Below are 22,619 nucleotides of genomic sequence, written 5' to 3'. Positions count from 1 at the left end.
TTTCCCTTTGTTTTGGTGATTGTTGGTGCTCCAGATGGTGGCTAGTCTCAGTCTGGGACCAGAGCAAGCTTCCAGGTGACCTATGTTTGACATGTAGAGTGAGCAAGAAGTAAGCCTTTGTTTCAAGCCACTGAGATTTTGGAGTTATTACCAAATAACTATCTTTACTTGTACTAAGGAACCAGTGGAAATAGTTGAAATATGCTTTCCTACTTCAGATCTTTTCCTGCAGAGGAATCTGATCCTGCTCAGGACTTGTTTAACAGTTTAAATTTCGCTCCCTCTTTATGCAAATAATCCAGCATACACTGTGCTAGGTACTGTGGATTCAGAGCAATAAGGCAGGCCTCTGCCCTCCAAGAGCTCCTCTGTAAGTGGAGAGAGGTAAAAATCATAATACAGAGTGGTGAGAAATAAATATTGGGGAGGAAATAGGGCTGAAGGAACAATAATGTAAGAAAGCATAGTCAATTTGGGGCTCAGCAGTTGGAAGAATGGAGTTGCCATTTACTGATATTGGGAACATTAGAATAAGAGCAGATTTGTGGAGAAAATAGAGTTCAATTTTGGCCTTGTTCATTTGAGTTTCCTAATAGATAATAGCCAAGTGGAGATATTGGATTAGCAGTTGGATATATTTGTCTGTAGTTCAGGAGAGAGATTGAAACTGGAAATACCACCCATATTACTGGTGACTCCAAAGTTTTTTTTTTAAAGCTATGAGACTAAATAGAGACCCAGGGAGTAAATGTAGATAGAGAGGAGGGCCAACATCCAAGCCCTGGGATATCCCATGTAAAAAAGGCAGTGTAGCAATGTCTTCCAAATTCTGAGGGGAAATGGTTTCCTACCTCTGAGATAGGGGAAGAATCAAGGATAGTCAAATGATAAATGCAAGAATAGACTATTAGATATGGTAATGTGGAGGTCATTGGCGACCTTGAGAAGAACAGTTTTGGTGCAGTGGGTTCAAGAGGATATAGAAGAGGAATTGAAGACAGTGAGTATAGATAGTCACAGTGATGTTTCAAGGATTTCTATAAGGGAGAGCAGAGTAACAGGGCTGTGACTGGAAGGGCACGAAGTGTTAGAGTTCTTTTTGTTTTTAGGTGGGCAGATAGCATGTTTGTAAGTTAATGGGAATGGTGGAGTATAGAGAGACAAATTGATGATTAAAGAGAGAGAAGGGACAGTTGCAGGGGTGAAGTCCTTGAGTAGATGAGAGGGAATGGCATCTAGGATATAAATGGATATGTTGACCTTAAGCTCAATAGCTACATGGACAGTTCATCTGTGGTGATTATATTGACCCAAATACTGGTGAATTGGTAGCTTGGTAGTGGGACAGAGTGAATGTTCTCTTCTGATTACTTCCATATTCTCAGTTAAATAAGAAGGAAGGTCTTTAGCTAAAAATGAAGAGTGGGGGAGGTGTTGGAAGTTTGAAGAGAAAGAAGGTGTAAAATTTATCCAGGAGAGTGGGAAAAAATGAGTTGAATAAAGAAATATTTTAGGGCACCAGGTGCCCATTTGGCATTTGTAGTCATAAATTTAAGGTGGGTGAGACCCACTTAGCATGGTTGAATGCTTCCCCTTCAGCTGTGTTGAGTTGCTTGGATATGGGCACTGTGGGAGGGAGTGGCTGAGGTAGGATAGAGGACGTAATTGGAAAATAGGAGTAAAGGAACTGAGAGGTAAGGATAGTGGAAGGGTTATCTCAGTGCATATTGAGATCATCATGAATTAAGATGGGAGTAGTAATAGCAAGGGACAATGATCCAGAAGCTAAATCTTGAGGGAATGTGGAGGACCAAGTGACCTACAGGTTTGTAGATGTCTGTAACAAGGAGGGATAGTGGGTGGTTATTGTTTGTTGGCATGAAGAAATCATCCAAAATAAAAGTTTCTCACAAGTAAAGGTGTGTTTCTAGATTCAAAGGACCCTCCAAGAATCCAGCACAATTAATTTAAAAATATCCATGCCAAGGCACATCATCATGAAATTTTTTTTTTTTTTAGAAATTTATTTTTTATTTGTTTATTTTTGGCTGCATTGGGTCTTCGTTGCTACACGTGGGCTTTCTCTGGTTGCAGCCAGCGGGGGCTACTCTTTGTTGCGATGCACTGGCTTCTCATTGTGGTGGCTTCTCTTGTTGTGGAGCATGGGCTCTAGGTGCTTGTGCTTCAGTAATTGTGGCATGAGGGCTCAGTAGTTGTGGCTCACAGGCTCTAGAGCACAGGCTCAGTAGTTGTGGCGCATGGGCTTAGTTGCCTTGTGGCATGTGGGATCTTCCCGGACCAGGGCTCGAACCCGTGTTCCCTGCATTGGCAGGAGGATTCTTAACCACTGCGCCACCAGGGAAGTCCCCACATAATGAAATTTTTGAGCACTGTGAAGACAGAAAAATATCTGTAAATCACATAGAGTCATGAATCATTAGATTGTAGCAAGAATGGACACTAGAAGATAATGGAGCAAGGAGTACCTTCTAAAAGAAAATGGGTATCCACCCAGAATTCTGTATCCAGTCAAACTCTCAGGCAGGTGTGAGGGAATGATAAAGACATTTCACACACGCGAGGTCTCATAGTTTGACTTTCCATACGCCCTTTAAGAACTCACTGGGTGGCGTGTGCTCTAGCAAAAAATTCTGACCGAGGAGTTCCTGTGCTGGTCTTCTTCTATACCATGTATAGGTGGGATTTTTTCCTTGTTAAGGGACTCATTAAGGAAGGACCTTCTTTGTTGCTTCTGGAAATTACCAAAGGGCTGGAACCTTTTTTTAAAAATTAATTAATTAATTAATTAATATATTTATTTATTTATGGCTGTGTTGGGTCTTCGTTGCTGCGTGTGGGCTTTCTCTAGTTGGGGTGAGCAGGGACTGCTCTTCGTTGTGGTGTGCGGGCTTCTCATTGTGGTGGCTTCTCTTGTTGCGGAGCACAGGCTCTAGGCACGTGGGCTTCAGTAGTTGTGGCACGTGGGCTCAGTAGTTGTGGCTCACGGGCTTAGTTGCTTCGTGGCATGTAGGATCTTCCCAGACCAGGGCTCTAACCCATGTCCCCTGCACTGGCAGGCAGATTGCTAACCACTGCGCCACCAGGGAAGCCCCGGGCTGGGACCATTTTTTATTGCCATTTCCCATATTGCTTGCCCTAGTGCTTAGGTCAGTGTTTGGCACATAGTCAGTACTCACTAAATGTGAACTGCTGTTGTTAGCCATTATGAAACACTGCTTGCACTAATTATTTATTGAATGAATAAAGAATAATTATAGCTGAAACTCTGGGCTAAGGGTGTTCAGAGAATGAAGAATCACAGTTGTAAGCTAGATAGTGGGAAGGTGGGTCACCATAGTGATTTTCTATAGAGAGCGCTTACGTAAAGCCTCACAGAGACAGGTTATCTCTTCAGGTGATGTTTATTGGTCAGGTACCAATACCCGTGGTTCTCTTTTGGGTTTACAGATCTACAGAAGTGGTAATTGTCCCTGCTTTAAGAAAACTCAAAATACAGAGCAAGACTATGACCTTGTGTGTCTGAAAATGTGAAGTTTCACCTTCAGTATACTTGCTTGGATGCTGGCCAGGGAGGCTTGGTTTGGTGCTTATAGAAGTAAAAAGGGTTTGCTTAGTTACGTTTTTATGACCTTATTTCTGGCCCGGGGTGGAGGTCTAAGTATGGGTTTCCCCCTGCTATCAGAAAGTAGAGCCTTCCTAGGAAACCTTTTGTAAGGTGAAACAGCCTAAAGTGAAGGAGCAATTACCTTAGAACACATCTTGCTAACAGAGGCACAAAATAAATCAGGATAAAGCACAGATGCTCACAGACACAGTTCAAAGCTATGGAGGCTTGTTGCTGTAATGCTGAGTGTAGTTACCAGGGAAGGAGCTTGGCAGTGCCACTCTCATTAACCATCTTCAGATTTCTTTCAGTTAGTGAAAACAGGTAGGTCTTATGTAAAAGTGAACTTTGAAAAGCAGGGGATGCCCCTGTCTGCATTTTCACATATGTCTGGGATGACTGTGTTCTGAGGACTCTTATTTAGTGAGTATAGTTGCATTAATAGTGCACAGTATTGTAACAGTGTTTCCTAGCTCTTGGGCTCTTCTGTGATATTCTAATTTTTGGAGAGGGGGAGTAGGTGAGATGCAGATGCCCTCAAGAGTTCCACAGCTTAAATATTGTTTTGCCCTGAAATTAAAAAGAAAAGAAAAAGCAGAGTTTGCTACTTGGGTATTTAAAACTGTTTTCTGTGATTTTGAACCCTAGTTCATGGGAAAGTTAGCTAATTTGGCATGCTTTTTGCTTTCAACTTGTTTGAAATAATATTAGGTTTATAGATGAGTTGCAAATATGGTACATAGGGTTCCTATAAGGCCTTCACTCTGCTTCCTCTAACGTTAACATGGTGCATTTATCAAAACTAAGAAATTAATATTTGTACCGTACATTAGTTTACTGTAAACTTCGTTTACTTAGTAAATTTGTTTTTATTTCGAGTTTATTACTCCAGACTTTATTTGCCCAGTCTTTCCACTAATGTCTTTTTTCTATTCCAAGATCCAATCCAGGATTCCACAGTGCATTTATATTTGGCATGATTTTAATAGTCAGAGAAGTGAGGGAAAGTACTTGTGGATGCCTTTTGAATGAAGACCTGTGAAACTGACTTTACAAAGAGCAGATTGTGTGTGGAAATGCTCAGATAAATCTGGAGAAAAGGAAGAAAATGGAAAATAATATATTGTTACAGTGGAACATAGTGACAGACTTTGAAATAACATTCTCCATTTGTGGTGGGGAGCATTTTCTGAAGTTCTCAGATTTAGTTTGTAGAGAGTCTTATATACTCCAATTTGTGAAATATGCATAGACATGAATTGCAAATTGAGTACAAGTTTTAACTGTTTTAGATAAGGTGACCTGTCAGGAACCATGTTTGGCAGCTGGTAGAAGATGCTTAACAATGACTTAACTTTGAGGTTTACTCTCTCTTGCAAAAGATGTCTATCTAGAGGAGGGCAGGCTAGTCCTGGTATGAAGTCATCAGGGAACCAGGCCACTTCTGTGTTTGTATTTAGCAAATGGATTCCATTTTCTCCATAGCTTCATGGTCACAAAATGGCTGCAGGAACTCTAGCTATCAGGTCTGTCAGGCAAGAAGGGGAAAGAAAAGCAGCAGCTTTCCTAGTTGAGTCAGTTCTTTCCCTTCAGCAAACTTTCCCAGAAGCCTCCACCTGATGGCTTTTGCATGTCTCATTGGTCAGCTCTAGAAGCGAAGGAGCTGTGCCTATTGCTGCTCCAAATAAAATTGGGATACTATTGGGTTGGCCAAAAGGTTTGTTCGGTTTTTTCCGTAAGTGGCTCTAGTAGTGCTTAGTTGTCTTTAACTTCATTCGAAACAATTTTGTTAGATTGTATTATGACAGCTGTCATATCAGCATGCATTTAAAAAAAAAAACTTATCAGGACTTCCCTGGTGGCACAGTAGTTAAGAATCCACCTGCCAGTGCAGGGGACATGGGTTTGAGCCCTGGTCCTGGAAGATCCCACATGCCATGGAGCAGCTAAGCCCGTGTGCCACAACTACTGAAGCCCGCGCGCCTAGAGCCCGTGCTCCACAACAAGAGAAGCCACTGCAGTGAGAAGCCCGTGCACCTCAACGAAGAGTAGCCCCTGCTCGCTGCAACTAGAGAAAGCCCATGCACAGCAATGAAGACCCAATGCACCCATAGATAGCTAGATAGATAAATAAATAAATAAATAAATAAATTTTATTTAAGTAAATAAAAAATGTATCAAAATTGGTGAATTTTTGTGTAGCCACTTTAATATTGAAGATGGAAGAAAAACAACATTTTCAGCATATTGTGCTTTATTATTTCAAGAAAGGTGGAAATGCAACTGAAACGCAAAAAAAGATTGTGCAGTGTATGGAGAAGGTGCTGTGACTGATCAAATGTGTCAAAAGTGGTTTGTGAAGTTTCCTGCTGGAGATTTCTCACTGGACAATGCTCCACGGTCGAGTAGACCAGTTGAAGTTGATAGCAATCAAATCAAGACTTTAATTGAGAACACTCAACATCATACCACGTGGGAGATAGCTGACATACTCAAAATATCCAAATCAAGCGTTGAAAATCATTTGCACCAGCTTGGTTATGTTCGTCACTTTGATTGGGTTCCACACAAGTTAAGTGAAAAAAATCTTCTTGACTGTATTTCTGCATGCGATTCTCTACTTAAATGTAACGAAAACATTCTGTTTTTAAAACAAATTGTGACAGGTGATGAAAAGTGGATACTGTACAATAATGTGGAATGGAAGGGATCGTGGGGCAAACGAAATGAACCACCATCAGCCACACCAAAGGCCAGTCTTCATCCAGAGAAGTGATGTTGTATATAAGGTGGGGTTGGAAGGGAGTCCTCTTTTATGAGCTCCTTCTAGAAAACCAAACGATTAATTCCAAGAAGTACTGCTCCCAGTTAGACCAACTGAAAGCAGCACTCGACAAAAAGCGTCCGGAATTAGTCAACAGAAAATGCATAATCTTCCATCAGGATAACGCAAGACCTCATGTTTCTTCGATGACCAGGCAAAAACTGTTACAGCTTGGGTGGGAATTTCTGATTTATCCACCGTATTCACCAGATATTGCACCTTCAGATTTCCATTTATTTTGGTCTTTACAGAATTCTCTCAATGGAAAAAATTTCAGGTCCCTGGAAGACTGTAAAAGACACCGGGAACCTTTGCTCAAAAAGTTTTGGGAAGATGGAATTATGAAGTTGCCTGAAAAATGACAGAAGGTAGTGGAACAAAACGGTGACTATGTTGTTCAATAAAGTTCTTGGCGAAAATGAAGAATGTGTCTTTTATTTTTACTTAAAAACCAAAGGCACTTTTTGGCCAACCCAATATTAGTTAAAAAAAAAAGGGGGGAGAATGGATATGGATTAGGCACCTGTTTGTCCCTACCACAGAGAGGTAGCTGTGTGGAATGAAAGTTATATTGCTTAGGATTACTAATGGCTGTGATGAACTACATGAAAATGCTGGGAGAAAATTCAAGTCATGGAATAGTTAAATGATGCCAACACATTTCTCAGTCGTGTGTGTGTGTGTGTGTGTTTGTGTGTGTGTGTATCCCTTCAGTTTGAGTCACTTTATGGTCGCTGGTTGACCATGTATTGGTCATGACAGCAGTAATGTTGCCTTTGCTTTTTACATTGCAAGTTGTTGCTCCAGAAAGGACATCAGTGGGAAGGGACATTTATTGACTTGAGACACATCCTGCCTTCTTGGCTTTCTTCCAAGTCTGTTTTATGGAGGGAATAAATAGTTGCCACTTTAATGCAGGGCCAGCTTTCTTAAGCCCTTAAACCCTTTTCTTAGCAGTCTTGCAGTAGCTCCTTGTAATCAGTACCTGAAGTCTGAATTAATGCTGATATGATATGTTGTATTACTCCTGCTGTTGATTTCCCCCCAATATTTTATTATGAAAACTGTTTGGAAGTACAGAAAAGTTGAAAGAATTGTTCAGTGGACATTCATGTATATTCATACCTAGATTCTCTGCTTAATGTATTTGCTCTGTTTGCCTTATCATATAGTCATCCTGCTATCCATCCATCAATCCATCCTATGTTTTAATGCTTTTCAAAGTAAGTTACAGACATTGGTATGCTTCAACCCTAAACATTTCCTGGGTTTGATTTCATAATAAGAAGAATGCTCTCTATTTCAAGTGACAGAAACCCAACTCAAAAGATTAAAGTAAAAAAGGGAGTGAATGTATTGGCTTACTTGGCTGGAAGGAATAGTGGGGAGATAGACTTGTAGGAAGACCTGTAAGAACTAGGGCCTCAGGAACTGGAACCAAGACTCTGCTATCAAAATAGTTGCCTCTATCCATAATAACCTGAAATCCACATTCTTCCTGCACTGTGACCCTAGAGGCCATTTCTCTTCTACCTCTAAAATAGGAAATCCCTGGAAAGGACTCCAACTGACTTGGCTTGCTTCTGGGTGAGTCATGATTGGATGCTGGGGCAGAGAAGGGGCACAGTGTATGTTACCAAGGGAAGTGAAAATGGAAAGCATGCTAAGTGAAGTATATACCTCAGAAAGCTTTCCATTTGTTCTCTCATGCTGGCATAATGCTGGTGTTTGACTAGGAGAGTACAAAGGAGAACTACAAATGCAAAAGTCCTAAATAAAATAATATTACAGCCAGCCCTTCATATCTACAGGTTCTTCATCCACGGATTCAACCACCCCAATCAAAATATATTTTTTTGGCTTCCCTGGTGGCACAACGGTTAAGAATCCGCCTGCCAATGCAGGGAACACGGGTTCGAGCCCTGGTCCAGGAAGATCCCACATGCCGCGGAGAGACTAAGCCCGTGCACCACAGCTACTGAGCCTGCGCTCTAGAGACCATGAGCCACAACTACTGAAGCCCGCACACCTAGAGCCCATGCTCCACAACGGGAGAGGCCACCGCAATGAGAAGCCCTTGCACCACAACGAAGAGTAGCCCCCATTCGCCGCAACTAGAGAAAGCCCAGGCACAGCAGCAGAGGCCCAATGCAGCCATAAATAAATAAATAAATAAATGGGGGGAAAAATATATTTTTTTAATTTGAGAAAGTTCCAAAAAGCAAAACTTGAACTTGCTGCACACAAGCAACTATTTATATAGCATTTACACTGTATTTACAACTGTTCACTTAGCACTTATATTAGGTACAAATAATCTAGAGATGATTTTTTTTTTAATTTTTGGCTGCACCGTATGGCATGTAGGATCTTAGTTCCCCAACCAGGGATCGAACCCACGCCCCCTGCATTGGAAGCCAGAGTCTTAACCACTGGACTGCCGGGGAGGTCCCTAGAGATGATTTAAAGTGTACCGGAGGATGTGCATAGGTTATATGCAAATACTATGCCATTTTATATAAGGGACTTGAGCATCTGCAGATTTTGGTATCTGAGGGCGTCCTGGAACCAATCCTCCATGGGTAACAAGGGACAACTGTATAACAATGAAAATTCTAACCACACATGGTTTAGAAGTTATGGGGAAACAGGTACTCTGGTATATTGTAGGTGAACGTTTTAAGAAGACAATTTGGCAAGATCTATCAAAGTTTTAAATGCAGATATCTCTTAACCTGGCAATGCTAGTCTCTACCTTGCAGAAACTTTAGTACTTGTGCCAAAGATGGCTATATAAGGTTGTTCAATGAAGCATTGTTTGCTATTTGCAAAAATAATAAAAATCCTGAATGTTCCATTATAGTGTCTGGTTAAAAAAAACCAAAAGAACATAGTACAACAGTTTTAAAAATGAGGTTGTTTTCTATTTACTAGCTTGGAAAGATCTTAAGGTACAATGTTAAGTGGAAAAAGCACGTTGCAGAGCAGTTACATATGTCGTTATTATGATTTTATGTAAAACAACTCTCTCCCCAAAAAACTCACCCAAACTATGTATTACTGAGAGATTCACATCACATTGTTCACAGCAGTTTTATAAGATAAAGTGATTCAGATTGGTATGATTCACTTTGTAAAACATTCAAAGCACAAAGCGTATAGAATATAAGGAGGATTATTCATGTTTTAATTGTTTAATTTTGAAAATCAAAAAGCATAAATTATGGAGGAAAAACAGGCAGAAATAAAAATTTCAAGTTTTCTCCTTCATTTCCAGGGAACCAGGATAATGAAACACAAACAAACAAGAAAATATATCTGGCTATGTATACAGTAATTGTTATAAAAGCAGTGAGCAGTGAATTAACTATTATATATAAAATGGAAGATGGGGAGAACAGAGATGATTGTTTAGAATTCAGAAATATTGTATCTGAGGCTGACTTTATTGTCAGGAAATCAGTGAGATATATCAGGAGAAGTTCAGAGTCAGGGTGCCTGGTCACTCAGGTCCTGGGGCTGTTAATCTTTACTTAGCCTTGTGATCTTGGGCAAACTGCTTCTCTTTGGGTCTTGTTTTTGTCTTGTCATCTATCATGTCTAGATTTTGAGCCTGAATCCAAGGAAAGTGAGAAATACAGTATAGTATACAAGCAGCATGTTTGATATAAACAGTATTACTGGGTATATGTTGAGTCTACAGATATTCTAAAGGAGGAACTTAGTAAAGTCGTGGGTGACCACAGGCCATCTACCCAGGATGTGCCACCTGTGCTCAGGTAGACCTGGAAGCTACAGGGCAGTGCTTTTGCTGGGCTTGGTGTGTGTTTGAAAGTTTCTCTTGAAAAAAGGGAAAAAAAGAGTGGGTGGTTACACAACAAACTCATAATGGTGACCTCCGGGGGTGGGGAACAGTGAAGACTTAGTTTTATATGTCATATTCCATTTTTTAAATAAAAAAGGATGATAAATTAATATTTTACATAATTCAAAAAGGTACTAACGTAGGTTAATTCTGGGTGCTGTAAATATGAGTGATTGTGGTTTTCTTTATACTTACCAGGTGTTTTTTTGTTTTTGGGTTTTTTTTCGGTACACGGGCCTCTCACTGTTGTGGCCTCTCCCGTTGCAGAGCACAGGCTCTGGACGCGCAGGCTTAGCGGCCATGGCTCAGGGCCTAGCCACTCCGTGGCATGTGGGATCTTCCCAGACCGGGGCACAAACCCGCGTCCCCTGCATCGGCAGGCAGACTCTCAACCACTGCGCCACCAGGGAAGCCCTACCAGGTGTTTTTTAATAGGTAAATACTTCAGTAAGTGAAAAGTTTAATGGTTCAGTGACAAATAATAGGCTATGTTCTGGTTAAAAACTAAATTTGGGAAGCAAGAAAATATTCAAAGGAAAAAAACTAAATTTAGTTCTACCCATTAGACAAGAAAATACTATGATAATGTTTTACTCTGGGAAGAGGAAGGTCTTTCTACATTTTATATGCTTTCACTTTGTTTTACTTTTCCCTTTATTTATTTCCCAAAACACTTGCAGGGAAAAAATTCCTCTTTTTGCTCCTGTCTTCAGTATTGTCTTGGCTTCCCACCGCAGTAGTTGGGGAGCTGTTTGTTTCCTGGTCATATGACCTGTTAATGCTTTTTGTCACTGGCTGATTCTAAGTTTGAAAGCCCAAGAGCTCTTGGTAACCTTGGTAGTCAGCTAGGGTTGCGCAATGGACCAAAGGACCAACTTAATGAAATATTTGTCGTGTAGAGAATGATTGCAAAATGAATCTTATATTAAACATGAGAAAGTGGGGAGGGACAGGCAACCATTTCCCAGGGAAAGAAGTTTTCTTACTTTAATCTTAGTCATCTTGCAGCTTAAATTCTGCTACTTCCAAACCCTGAGTTACTCCACATCTCCTCCTTACCTCCAGCTCCAAATTTTTATTATGAAAATGTTCGAACAATACAGAAAAGATGAAAACATAGTACAGTGAATACTCTATACCCATCGTTTAGATTCACCAATTTTAACTTTTTACCTTATGTGCATTCTTTACTGTTTCTTTTCTTTTCATTCTTCTTTTCTGTTAAACGTTTTTCAATTTGCAGATATAATGACACTTCGCTCCTGAGTACTGCCTCATGCATCTGCTAAGAAAAAGGACATTCTACTTTGTAACCACCATAATATTATATCAGCTAAGAAAATTAATAGTCAACTTGAATATGCCCTGGATAATAGATAATAATAAGAATATATAATTATTACCTATTATCCAAGGCATATTCAAATTTCCTCAGATGTCTCATAGATGTTTCCCTGGGTTTTTGTTTGTTTGTTTAAATCGAATTAAGGTTCATAAATTGCATTGTCTTATTATTCTTTAATCTCTTTTACATAAGAAGAGTTCTCCCTCTCTTCTTTCTGTTTTACATCACATTGACTTTTAACTTAAAATTTAACTTAAAATTTTTTTAATTATGGTAAAATACACATAAAATTTACCATCTTAACTGTTTTAAGTGTACAATTTAGTGGTATTAAGTACATTCACATTGTTGTGCTACATTCACCAGTATCTATCCACAGAACTCTTCATCTTGCAAAACTGAAACTCTGGTACCTCTTAAACAGTAACTCCCCACTCCTTCCCTCTGGCCCGTGGAAACCATCTTTCTACTTTCTGTCTTTGTGAATTTGGCTGTTGTAGGTACCTCATAAAAACGGAATCATATAATATTTGTCCTTTTGTGACTGGCTTATTTCACTTATTATAATGTCCTTAAAGTTCATCCATGTTTTAGCATATGACAGAATTTCTGTTCTTTTTTAAGATTGAATGATATTCCATTGTATTATGTATATACCACAGTTTATCTGTGTCCGTAGACATATGGGTTGCTTCTGCCTTTTGACTATTGCAAATAATGCTGCTATGAACTTGGGTGTACAGATATCTCTTTGAGTCTTGCTTTCATTTCTTTGGGGTGTATACCCAGAAGTGGAATTGCTGGATCATATGATAATTCTGTGTTTAATTTTCTGAGGATCACTGTGCTGTTTTCCATAGCAACTGCAATATTTTATATTCCCACCAACGGTGTACAAGGGTTCTGATTTCTCCTCATCCTTGCTAAACTTTATATTTTCTGCTTTTTTGATAGTAGCCATGTTAATTTGCGTGGCAGTAATACCTCGTTGTGGTTTTGATTTGCATTTCCCAGATGATTAGTGATATTGAGTATCTTTTATCTTTTCATGTGCTTATTGGCCATTTATGTATCTTCTCTGGAGAAATGTCTATTCATGTTCTCTGCCCATTTTGAATTGTTTGTTGTTGTTGAGTTATAGAGGTTCTTTATGTATTCTGGATATTAGCCTCTTAATAGATATATGATTTGCAAATATTTTCTCTCATTCTGTGGGTTGTCTTTTCACTCTGTTAATTGTGTCCTTTAATGAACATAAGTTTTAAATTTTGATAAAGTCTAATTTATGTATCTTTCTGTTTGTCATCTGTGCTTTTTGTGTCATTGGAAAATGACAAAAAATCATTGCCAACTCTAATGTCATGAAGCTTTTCCCATATGTTTTCTTCTAAAAATTTTATAGTTTTAGGTTTACATTTAGGTCTTTATTCTGAGTTAAATTTTGTATATGTTGTAAAGTCAGAGTTTGAATTCTTTCTTTTTTTTTTTTTTTAATTTGCATGTGACTCTACAGTTTTCCCAAAATCATTTGTTGAAAAAAACTCTCCTTTGTCAATCCTGGTACCCTTGTCAAAAATCATTTGACCATGAGCACATTATAGTAAGTGAAATAAGCCAGTCACAAAAAGAGTTTATTACTGGGCTCTCTATTCTATTCCATTGTTCTATAATCAGTGGTCCCCAGCCTTTTTGGCACCACGGACAGGTTTCGTGGAAGACAGTTTTTCCACGGACCAGGTGTGTGGGGGGGGATGGTTCAGGGGGTAATTAATGTGAGCGATGGGGAGCTGCAGATGACGCTTTGCTCACTCGCCCGCCGCTCACCTTCTGCTGTGTGGTTGGGTTCCTAACAGGCCGCGGACCCTTACTGGTCCGTAGCCCGGGGGTTGGGGACCCCTGTTCTGTATGTCTATCTTTATGCCAGTACCAAACTGTTATGGTTAGCTTTGTAATAACTTCTGAAATCAGCAAGTGTGTCCTCCAGCTTTATCTTTCTTTTTCAATATTGTTTTGTCTATTCTGGGTTCCTTGAAATTACTATGAATTTTAGGATGGATTTTTCTGTTTCTTCAGAAAAAGTTCCTGGAGTGGAGGGGAGGGATAAATTGGAAGATTGGGATTGACACATATACACTACTGTATATAAAATAGATAACTAATACGGACCTACTGTATAGCACAGGGAACTCTACTCAATACTCTGTAATGGCCTATAAGGGAAAAGAATCTAAAAAAAAGAGTGGATATGTGTATTTGTATAACAGATTCACTTTGCTGTACACCTGAAACTAACACAACATTGTAAATCAATTATGACCCAATAAAAATTAATGTATATATATATGTGTGTATATATACGTTCCTGGAATTGTGATGGAGATTATATTGAATCTGTAGATTGTTTTGTGTAGTATTGATAGCTTAACAGTATTAAGTCTTCCAATGCATGAACATGAATGTATTTCCATTATTGGTGTCTTCTTTAATTTACTTCAGAAATCTGTGAATGATTCAGTTTCTCTGAATCCTCACCAGCATTTCGGTATCATCACCATTTGTTATGGATATTTTAGCTTTTCTAATAGTTGTGTAGTAATACCTCATTGTGGTTTTAACTTGGATTTCCCTAATGGATAATGATGTTGAACATGTTTTCATGTGCTTATGTGCCATCTCTGTGCTCTTTGAGAAAATGTTTTTTCATGCCTTTGGCCTGTTTTCTAATTGGATTGTGTTTTTACTGTTGAGTTTGGAGAGTTTCTTATGTATTCTGCTTGGTTAGGTAAGTGATTTGCAAATATGTTCTCCCAATCTGTAGCTTGTCTTTTCATTCTCCCAACAGGTTCTTTCACAAAGCAAAGTTTAAAATTTTGATGAAGTCTAATTTATCAAAATTTTAATGGATCATACTTTTGGTATCAAGCCTAAGAACTTCATTAAATCCTAAGCCCTGAATATTTATTCTTTTTTCTTCTAAAGATTTTATAGTTTTACATTAAAAATTTTAAATCTATGATCTGTCTTAATTTTTGTGAAAGTTATAAGGTTTAGGTTGAGATTCATGTTTTTGTCTATGGATATCCAGTTGTTTCAGCACCATTTATTGAAGAGACTATTTTTCCTCTATTGAATCACTTTCCACCCTTTGTCAAATATTAATTGGCTATATTTTTGTGGGTCTATTTCTGGCTATTTTGTTCCGTTCCATTGGTCTGTGTGTCTGTCTTTCAGCCAGAACCACAGTCTTGATTACTTTAGCTATATAATAAGTTTTTTAAATTTTTTTAATTTTTTTTTTTTATATAGCAGATTCTTATTAGTTACCTGTTTTATATGTGTTAGTGTATATATGTCAATCCCAATCATCCCAATTCACCCCACCACCCCCACCACCCTGCTTTCCCCCCTTGGTGTCCATACTTTCGTTCTCTACCTCTCTGTCTCTATTTCTGCCTTTTAAACTGGTTCATCTGTACCATTTTTCTAGATTCCACATATATGCGTTAATATAAAATATTTGTTTTTCTCTTTCTGACTTGCTTCACTCTGTATGACAGTCTATAGGTCCATCCAAGTCTCTGTAAATGACCCAGTTTCATTCATTTTATGGCTGAGTAATATTCCATTGCATATATGTACCACATTTTCTTTATCCATTCATCTGTCTATGGGCATTTAGGTTGCTTCCATGACCTGGCTTTGTAAATAGTGCTGCAGTGAACATTGGGGTGCATGTGTCTTTTTGAATTATGGTTTTCTCTGGGTATATGCCCAGTAGTGGGATTGCTGCGTCTTATGGTAATTCTATTTTTAGTTTTTTAAGGAATGTCCATACTGTTCTCCATAGTGGCTGTATCAATTTACATTCCCACCAACAGTGCAAGGGAGTTCCCTTTTCTCCACACCCTCTCCAGCCTTTGTTGTTTGTAGATTTTCTGATGATGCCCCTTCTAACCAGTGTGAGGTGATACCTCATTGTCGTTTTTTTTTTTAAGATTTTGTTTTTGTTTTTTTGATGTGGACCGTTTTTAGTCTTTTTTGAATTTGTTACAATATCGCTTCAGTTTTTATGTTTTTGGTTTTTTGGCTGCGAGGCATGTACGGTCTTAGTTTCCCGACCAGGGATTGAACCCACGTCCCCTGCATTGGAAGGCGAAGTCTTAACCACTGGACCGCCAGGGAAGTCCCCTCTTTGCAGTTTTGATTTGCATTTCTCTAATAGTGATGTTGAGCAGCTTTTCATGTGCCTCTTGGCCCTCTGTATGTCTTCTTTGGAGAAATGTCTATTTAGGTCTTCTGCCCATTTTTTGATTAGGTTGTTTGTTTTTTTATTATTGAGCTGCATGAGCTTATATATATTTTGGAGATTAATCCTTTGTCCGTTGATTCATTTGCAAATATTTTCTCCCATTCTGAGGGTTGTCTTTTTGTCTTGTTTATACTTTTCTTTGCTGTGCAAAAGCTTCTAAATTTCATTAGGTCCCATTTGTTTATTTTTGTTTTTATTTCCATTATTCTAGGAGGTGGGTCAAAAAAGATCTTGCTGTGATTTATGTCAAAGAGTGTTCTTCCTATGTTTTTCTCTAAGAGTTCTATAGTGTTCAGTCTTATATTTAGGTCTTTTATCCATTTTGAGATTATTTTTGTGTATGGTGTTAGGGAGTGTTCTAATTTCATTCTTTTACATGTGGCTGTCCAGTTTTCCCAGCACCACTTTTAGAAGAGACTGTCTTTTCTCCATTGTATATCCTTGCACTCCTTTGTCATAGATTAGTTGCGTGGTTTATCTCTGGGCTTTCTATTCTGTTCCATTGATCTATATTTCTGTTTTTGTGCCAGTACCATATTGTCTTGACTACTGTAGCTTTGTGGTATAGTCTGCAGACAGGGAGTCTGATTCCTCCAGCTCCTTTTTTTTCCCTCAAGATTGCTTTGGTTATTCGGGGTGGCATCTTTAGGATTTTCTATATATAGTTTCATGTCACCTGCAAACAGTGACAGTTTTACTTCTTTTCCAATTTGTATACCTTTTGTTTCTTTTTCTTCTCTGATTGCTGTGGCTAGGATTTCTGAAACTATGTTGAATAATAGTGGCGAGAGTGGACATCCTTGTCTTGTTCCTGATCTTAGATGAAATGCTTTCAGTTTTTCACCACTGAGAATGATGTTTGCTGTGGGTTTGTCATATGTGGCCTTTATTATGTTGAGGTAGGTTCTCTCTAGTGAGGTGTTAAAGTCCCCCACGATTATTGTGTTACTGTTTTATCATGAATGGGTGTTGAGTTTTGTCAAAAGCTTTTTCTGCATCTATTGAGATGATCATATGGTCTTCTTCAATTTGTTAATATGGTGTATCCCATTGATTGATTTGTGTATATTGAACAATCCTTGCATCCCTGCGATAAATCCCACTTGATCATGGTGTATGATCCTTTTAATGTGTTATTGGATTCTGCTTGTTATTATTTTTGGGGGGATTTTTGCATCTATATTTATCAGTAGTCTTGGTCTGTAATTTTCTTTTTTTGTACTATCTGTCTGGTTTTGGTATCAGTGATTTTGGCCTCATAGAATGAGTTTGGGAGTGTTCCTTCCTCTGCAGTTTTTTGAAAGAGTTTGAGAAGCTCTTCTCTAAATGTTTGATAGAATTCACCTGTGAAGCCATCTGGTCCTGGACTTTTGTTTGTTGGAAGAATTTTAATCACAGTTTCAACTTCATTACTTGTGATTGTTCTGTTCATATTTTCTATGTCTTCCTGGTTCAGTCTTGGAAGGTTATACCTTTCTGAGAATTTGTCCATTTCTTCCAGGTTGTCCATTTTATTGGCATAGAGTTTCTTGTAGTAGTCTCTTAGGATGCTTTGTATTTCTGTGGTGTCCATTGTAACTTCTCCTTTTTCATTTCTAATTTTACTGATTTGAGTCCTCTCCCTTTTTTTCTTGATGAGTCTGGTTAAAGGTTTATCAATTTTGTTTATCTTCTCAAAGAACCAGCTTTTAGTTTTATTGATCTTTGCTATTGTTTTCTTTCTTTCTATTTCATTTATTTCTGCTCTGATCTTTATGATTTCTTTCCTTCTGCTAACTTTGGGTTTTGTTTGTTCTTCTTTCTCTAGTTCCTTCAGGTGTAAGGTTAGATTGTTTATTTGAGATTTTTCTTGTTTCTTGAGGTAGGCTTGTATAAGCTATAAACTTCCCTCTTAGAAATGCTTTTGCTGCGTCCCATAGGTTTTGGATCGTCGTGTTTTCATTGTCATTTGTCTCTAGGTATTTTTTGATTTCCTGTTTGATTTCTTCAGTGATCTCTTGGTTATTTAGTAACTTATTGTTTAGCCTCCATGTGTTTGTGTTTTTTACTTTTTTCCCCCTGTAATTCATTTCTAATCTCATAGTGTTGTGGTCAGAAAAGATGCTTGATATGATTGCGGTTTTCTTAAATTTAGTGAGGCTTGATTTGTGACCCAAGATGTAATCTATCCTGGAGAATGTTCCCTGCGCACTTGAGAAGAAAGTGTAATCTGCTGTTTTTGGATGGAATGTCCTATAAATATCAATTAAATCTATCTGGTCTATTGTGTCATTTAAAGCTTCTGTTTCTTTATTTATTTTCATTTTATATGATCTGTCCATTGGTGTTAGTGAGGTGTTAAAGTCCCCCACGATTATTGTGTTACTGTCCATTTCCTCTTTTATAGCTGTTAGCATTTGCCATACGTATTGAGGTGCTCCTATGTTGAGGGCATATATATTTATAATTGTTATATATTCTTCTTGGATTGATCCCTTGATCAGTATGTAGTGTCCTATTTGTCTTTTGTAACATTCTTTATTTTAAAGTCTATTTTATCTGATATGAGTATTGCTACTCCAGCTTTTTTTTGATTTTTTTCTTTCTTTTTCCATCCCCTCACTTTCAGTCTGTATGTGTCCTTAGGTCTGAAGTGGGTTACTTTTAGACAGCATATATATGGGTCTTGTTTTTATATCCATTCAGCGAGCTTGTGTCTTTTGGCTGGAGCATTTAATCCATTCACCTTTAAGGTAATTATCAGTATGTATGTTCCTGTTACCATTTTCTTAATTGTTTTGGGTTTTTTTTTTTGCGGTACGCGGGCCTCTCACTGTTGTGGCCTCTCCCTTTGCGGAGCACAGGCTCCGGACACGCAGGCTCAGCGGCCACGGCCCCAGCCGCTCCGCGGCATGTGGGATCTTCCTGGACCGGGGCACGAACCCGTGTCCCCTGCATCAGCAGGCGGACTCTCAACCACTGCGCCACTAGGGAAGCCGTTGGATTTGTTTTTATAGGTCCTTTTCTTCTCTTGTGTTTCCCACTTAGAGAAGTTCCTTTAGAAGTTGTACAGCTGGTTTGGTGGTGCTGAATTCTCTTAGCTTTTCTTGTCTGTAAATCTTTTGATTTCTCCATCAAAGCTGAATGAGATCCTTGCTGGGTAGAGTAATCTTGGTTGTAGGTTCTTCCCTTTCATCACTTTAAATACATCGTGCCACTCCCTTCTGGCTTGTAGAGTTTCTGCTGAGAAATCAGCTGTTAACCTTATGGGAGTACCCTTGTATATTATTTGTTGTTTTTCCCTTGTTGCTTTTAATAATTTTTCTTTGTCTCTAATTTTTGCCAGTTTGGTTACTATGTGTCTTGGTGTGTTTCTCCTTGGGTTTAGCCTGCCTGGGACTCTCTGCGCTTCCTGGACTTGGGTGGCTATTTCCCGTGTTAGGGAAGTTTTCGACTATAATCTCTTCAGATATTTTCTTGGGTCCTTTTTGTTTTCCTTCTGGGACCCCTATAATGTGTATGTTGGTGCGTTTAATGTTGTCCCAGAGGTATCTTAGGCTGTCTTCCTTTCTTTTTATTCTTTTTTCTTTATTCTGTTCTGCAGCAGTGAATTCCACCATTCTGTCTTCCAGGTCGCTCATCCATTCTTCTCCCTCAGTTATTTTGCTGTTGATTCCTTCTAGTGTATTTTTCATTTCAGTTACTGTATTGTTCACCTCTGTTTGTTTGTTCTTTAATTCTTCTAGGTTTTTTTTCTTTCATTCTTCTAGGTCTTTGTTAAACATTTCTTGCATCTTCTCAATCTTTACCTCCATTGTTTTTCAAGGTCCTGGATCATCTTCACTGTTATTATTCTGAATTCTTTTTCTGGAAGGTTGCCTGTCTCTACTTCATTTAGTTGTGTTCCTGGGGTTTTATCTTTTTCCTTCATTTGGTACATAGCCCTCTGCCTTTTCATTTTGTCTGTATTTCTGTGAATGTGGTTTTTGTTCCACAGGCTGCAGGATTGTAGTTTTTCTTGCTTCTGTTGTCTGCCTTCTGGTAGATGAGGCTATCTAAGAGGCTTGTGCAAGCTTCCTGGTGGGAGGGACTGGTGGTGGGTAGAGCTGGGTGTTGCTCTGGTGGGCAGAGCTCAGTAAAACTTTCATCTGTTTGTCTGCTGATGGGTGGGGCTGGGTTCCCTCCCTGTTGGTTGTTTGGCCTGAGGCGACCGAGCACTGGAGACTACAGTCTCCTTGATGGGGCTAATGTTAGATTCCGGGGGGGCTCATGCCAAGGAGTACTTCCCAGAACTTCTGCTGCCAGTGTCCTTGTCCCACCGGTGAGCCACAGCCATCCCCCATCTCTTCAGGAGACCCTCCAAGAATAGCAGGTGGGTCTGGTTCAGTCTCCTATGGGGTCACTGCTCCTTCCCCCTGAGCCCTGACACACACACTACTTTATATGTGCCCTTCAAGAGTGGAGTCTCGGGCTTCCCTGGTGGCACAGTGGTTGAAAGTCCGCCAGCCGATGCAGGGAACACGGGTTCATGCCCCGGTCCGGGAAGATCCCACATGCCACGGAGCGGCTGGGCTTGTGAGCCACGGCCACTGAGCCTGCGTGTCTGGAGCCTGTGCTCCGCAGTGGGAGAGGCCACGGCAGTGAGAGGCCCATGTACCACAAAAAAAAAAAAGAGTGGAGTCTCTGTTTCCCCCAGTCCTGTTGATATCCTGCAAACAAATCCCGTTAGCTGTCAAAATCTGAATCTCTGGGAATTCCTCCATTCTGACGTGGTGCTCAGAATCTCCATTCCAGTGAGTGGACTTCTGTGGTATAATTTTTCTCCAGTTTGTGAGTCACCCACCCAGCAGTTATGGGATTTGATTTTATTGTGATTGTGCCCCTCCTACTGTCTCATTATGGCTTCTCCTTTGTCTTTGGTTTTGGGGTATCTTTTTTGGTGAGTTCCAGTGTCTTCCTGTCGATGACTCTTCAGCAGTTAGCTGTGATTCCAGTGCTCTCGCAAGATGGAGTGAGGGCACGTCCTTTTACTCCGCCATCTTGAACCTGCCTCTCTAATAAGTCTTGACATCAGGTAGAGTGATTCCTCCCACTTTATTCATTTTCAGAAAAGTTTTAGCTATTCTAGAATGTTCCTTTGCCATTCCATGTAATCTTTTAGAGTAATCTTTTCTGTATCTACAAAAAATATTGCTGGGATTATGATAGGAATTGTGTTAAACCTGTACATTAATTTAAGGAGACGTGACATCTATATTATGTTGAGTCTTCCAGTCCATAAATACAATATGTCTCTCCACTTACTTATATCTTATTTGGTTTCCTTTATCAGTGTTATGTAGTTTTTAACATGTAAGTCCTGTGCATGTTTTGTTAGATTTATATTTAAATGATATTGTATTTTTAATTTTGGTTTCTGTGTGTTCATTTATACAGTTGGTTTTTATATGTTTATCTTGTGACTTTGTTGAATTCACTTATTAGTTCTCAGATTTTTTTTTTGTAGATTCTGTGAGATTCCCTGCGTAGGTCATTATGTCATCTGCAAATAGCAATAGTTTTGTGTCTTCCTTTTCTATCTTTATGCCTTTTATTTCCTTTTTTTTTTTTTTTTTTGCCTTATCGCATTGGCTAGAACTTCCAGTATTATGGTGAATCTGAGTAATGAGAGCAGACATATTTTTCTTGTTCCTCATTTAGTTCTTTCACCATTAAGTATATTCCAAACTTTGTGTTGGAGGTTTTTTGTAGATGTTCTTTATCAAGTTGAGGAAACTCTATTTCTAGTTTTCTAAGTGTTTTTATTATGAATGAGTGTTGAATTCTGTTAGATGATTTTTCTGCATCAATTATATGGTTGTGTAATTTTTTTTTTCTTCTTTAGCCTGTTAAATGATGGATTATATTGATTGATTTACCAGTAGTGTAACAGCCTTGCATCCATCTTGGTCATGGTGTACAATTCTTTTTGTAGGTTTTTGAATTCTATTTGCTAATATTTTATTGAGGATTTTTATATCTATATTCACAGTAGATATTGATCTGTAGGTTTCTATTTTTTGGTGCTATCCTTGGTTTCGGTATTAGGTGGAAGATTGTGAACATCTTGAGGGAAGACAGTGATAATGACCACTAAATCATGGACTTGGGGTATGGAAACATCAGAAAGAATCCAGGGGCTTCCCTGGTGGTGCAGTGGTTGAGAATCTGCCTGCCAGTGCAGAGGACACGGGTTCGAGCCCTGGTCTGGGAAGATCCCACATGCAATGGAGCGACTGGGCCTGTGAGCCACAACTAATGAGCCTGTGTGTCTGGAGCCTGTGCTCCGAGGACACGACAGTGAGAGGCCCGCACACGGCGATGAAGAGTGGCCCCCGCTCTCCGCAACTAGAGAAAGCCCTCGCACAGAAACGAAGACCCAACACAGCCAAAAATATAAATAAATGGATTAATTTAAAAAAATAAAAGAAAAGAAAGAATCCAGGCGGGGAAAGAGAATCCAAGGAAGGGAAGTGGTGTTGTTTGGCTGGATATACTATTGCTTGGGTGAGTGTAGGGCAGTGTACCGGAACAGAGGGGTGAGGATGAAATCTGATTGTTATGGATGGAACAGTTACTGTAGTTGGTTTATGGAGGATCTTAGATAGTAATGATGTGGTAGGGCTGGGAATA

At 39.1% G+C, this 22,619-nt stretch overlaps 1 protein-coding gene across 1 annotated transcript in view; it reads left to right on the top strand.

Annotated features, from left to right (window-relative positions):
• The window catches only part of DNAAF9 (dynein axonemal assembly factor 9), a 189,723-nt gene that overhangs the window by 37,441 nt on the left and 129,663 nt on the right, over positions 1-22,619 (top strand). The window lies entirely within an intron of this gene.

This window comes from Lipotes vexillifer, unplaced genomic scaffold (genome assembly GCF_000442215.2).
Source record: "Lipotes vexillifer unplaced genomic scaffold, Lipotes_vexillifer_v1.1 scaffold875, whole genome shotgun sequence".
Lineage (NCBI taxonomy): Eukaryota > Metazoa > Chordata > Mammalia > Artiodactyla > Lipotidae > Lipotes > Lipotes vexillifer.
Note: the sequence above shows the minus strand (reverse complement) of the source record. Positions and strands in the feature narration are given on the sequence as shown.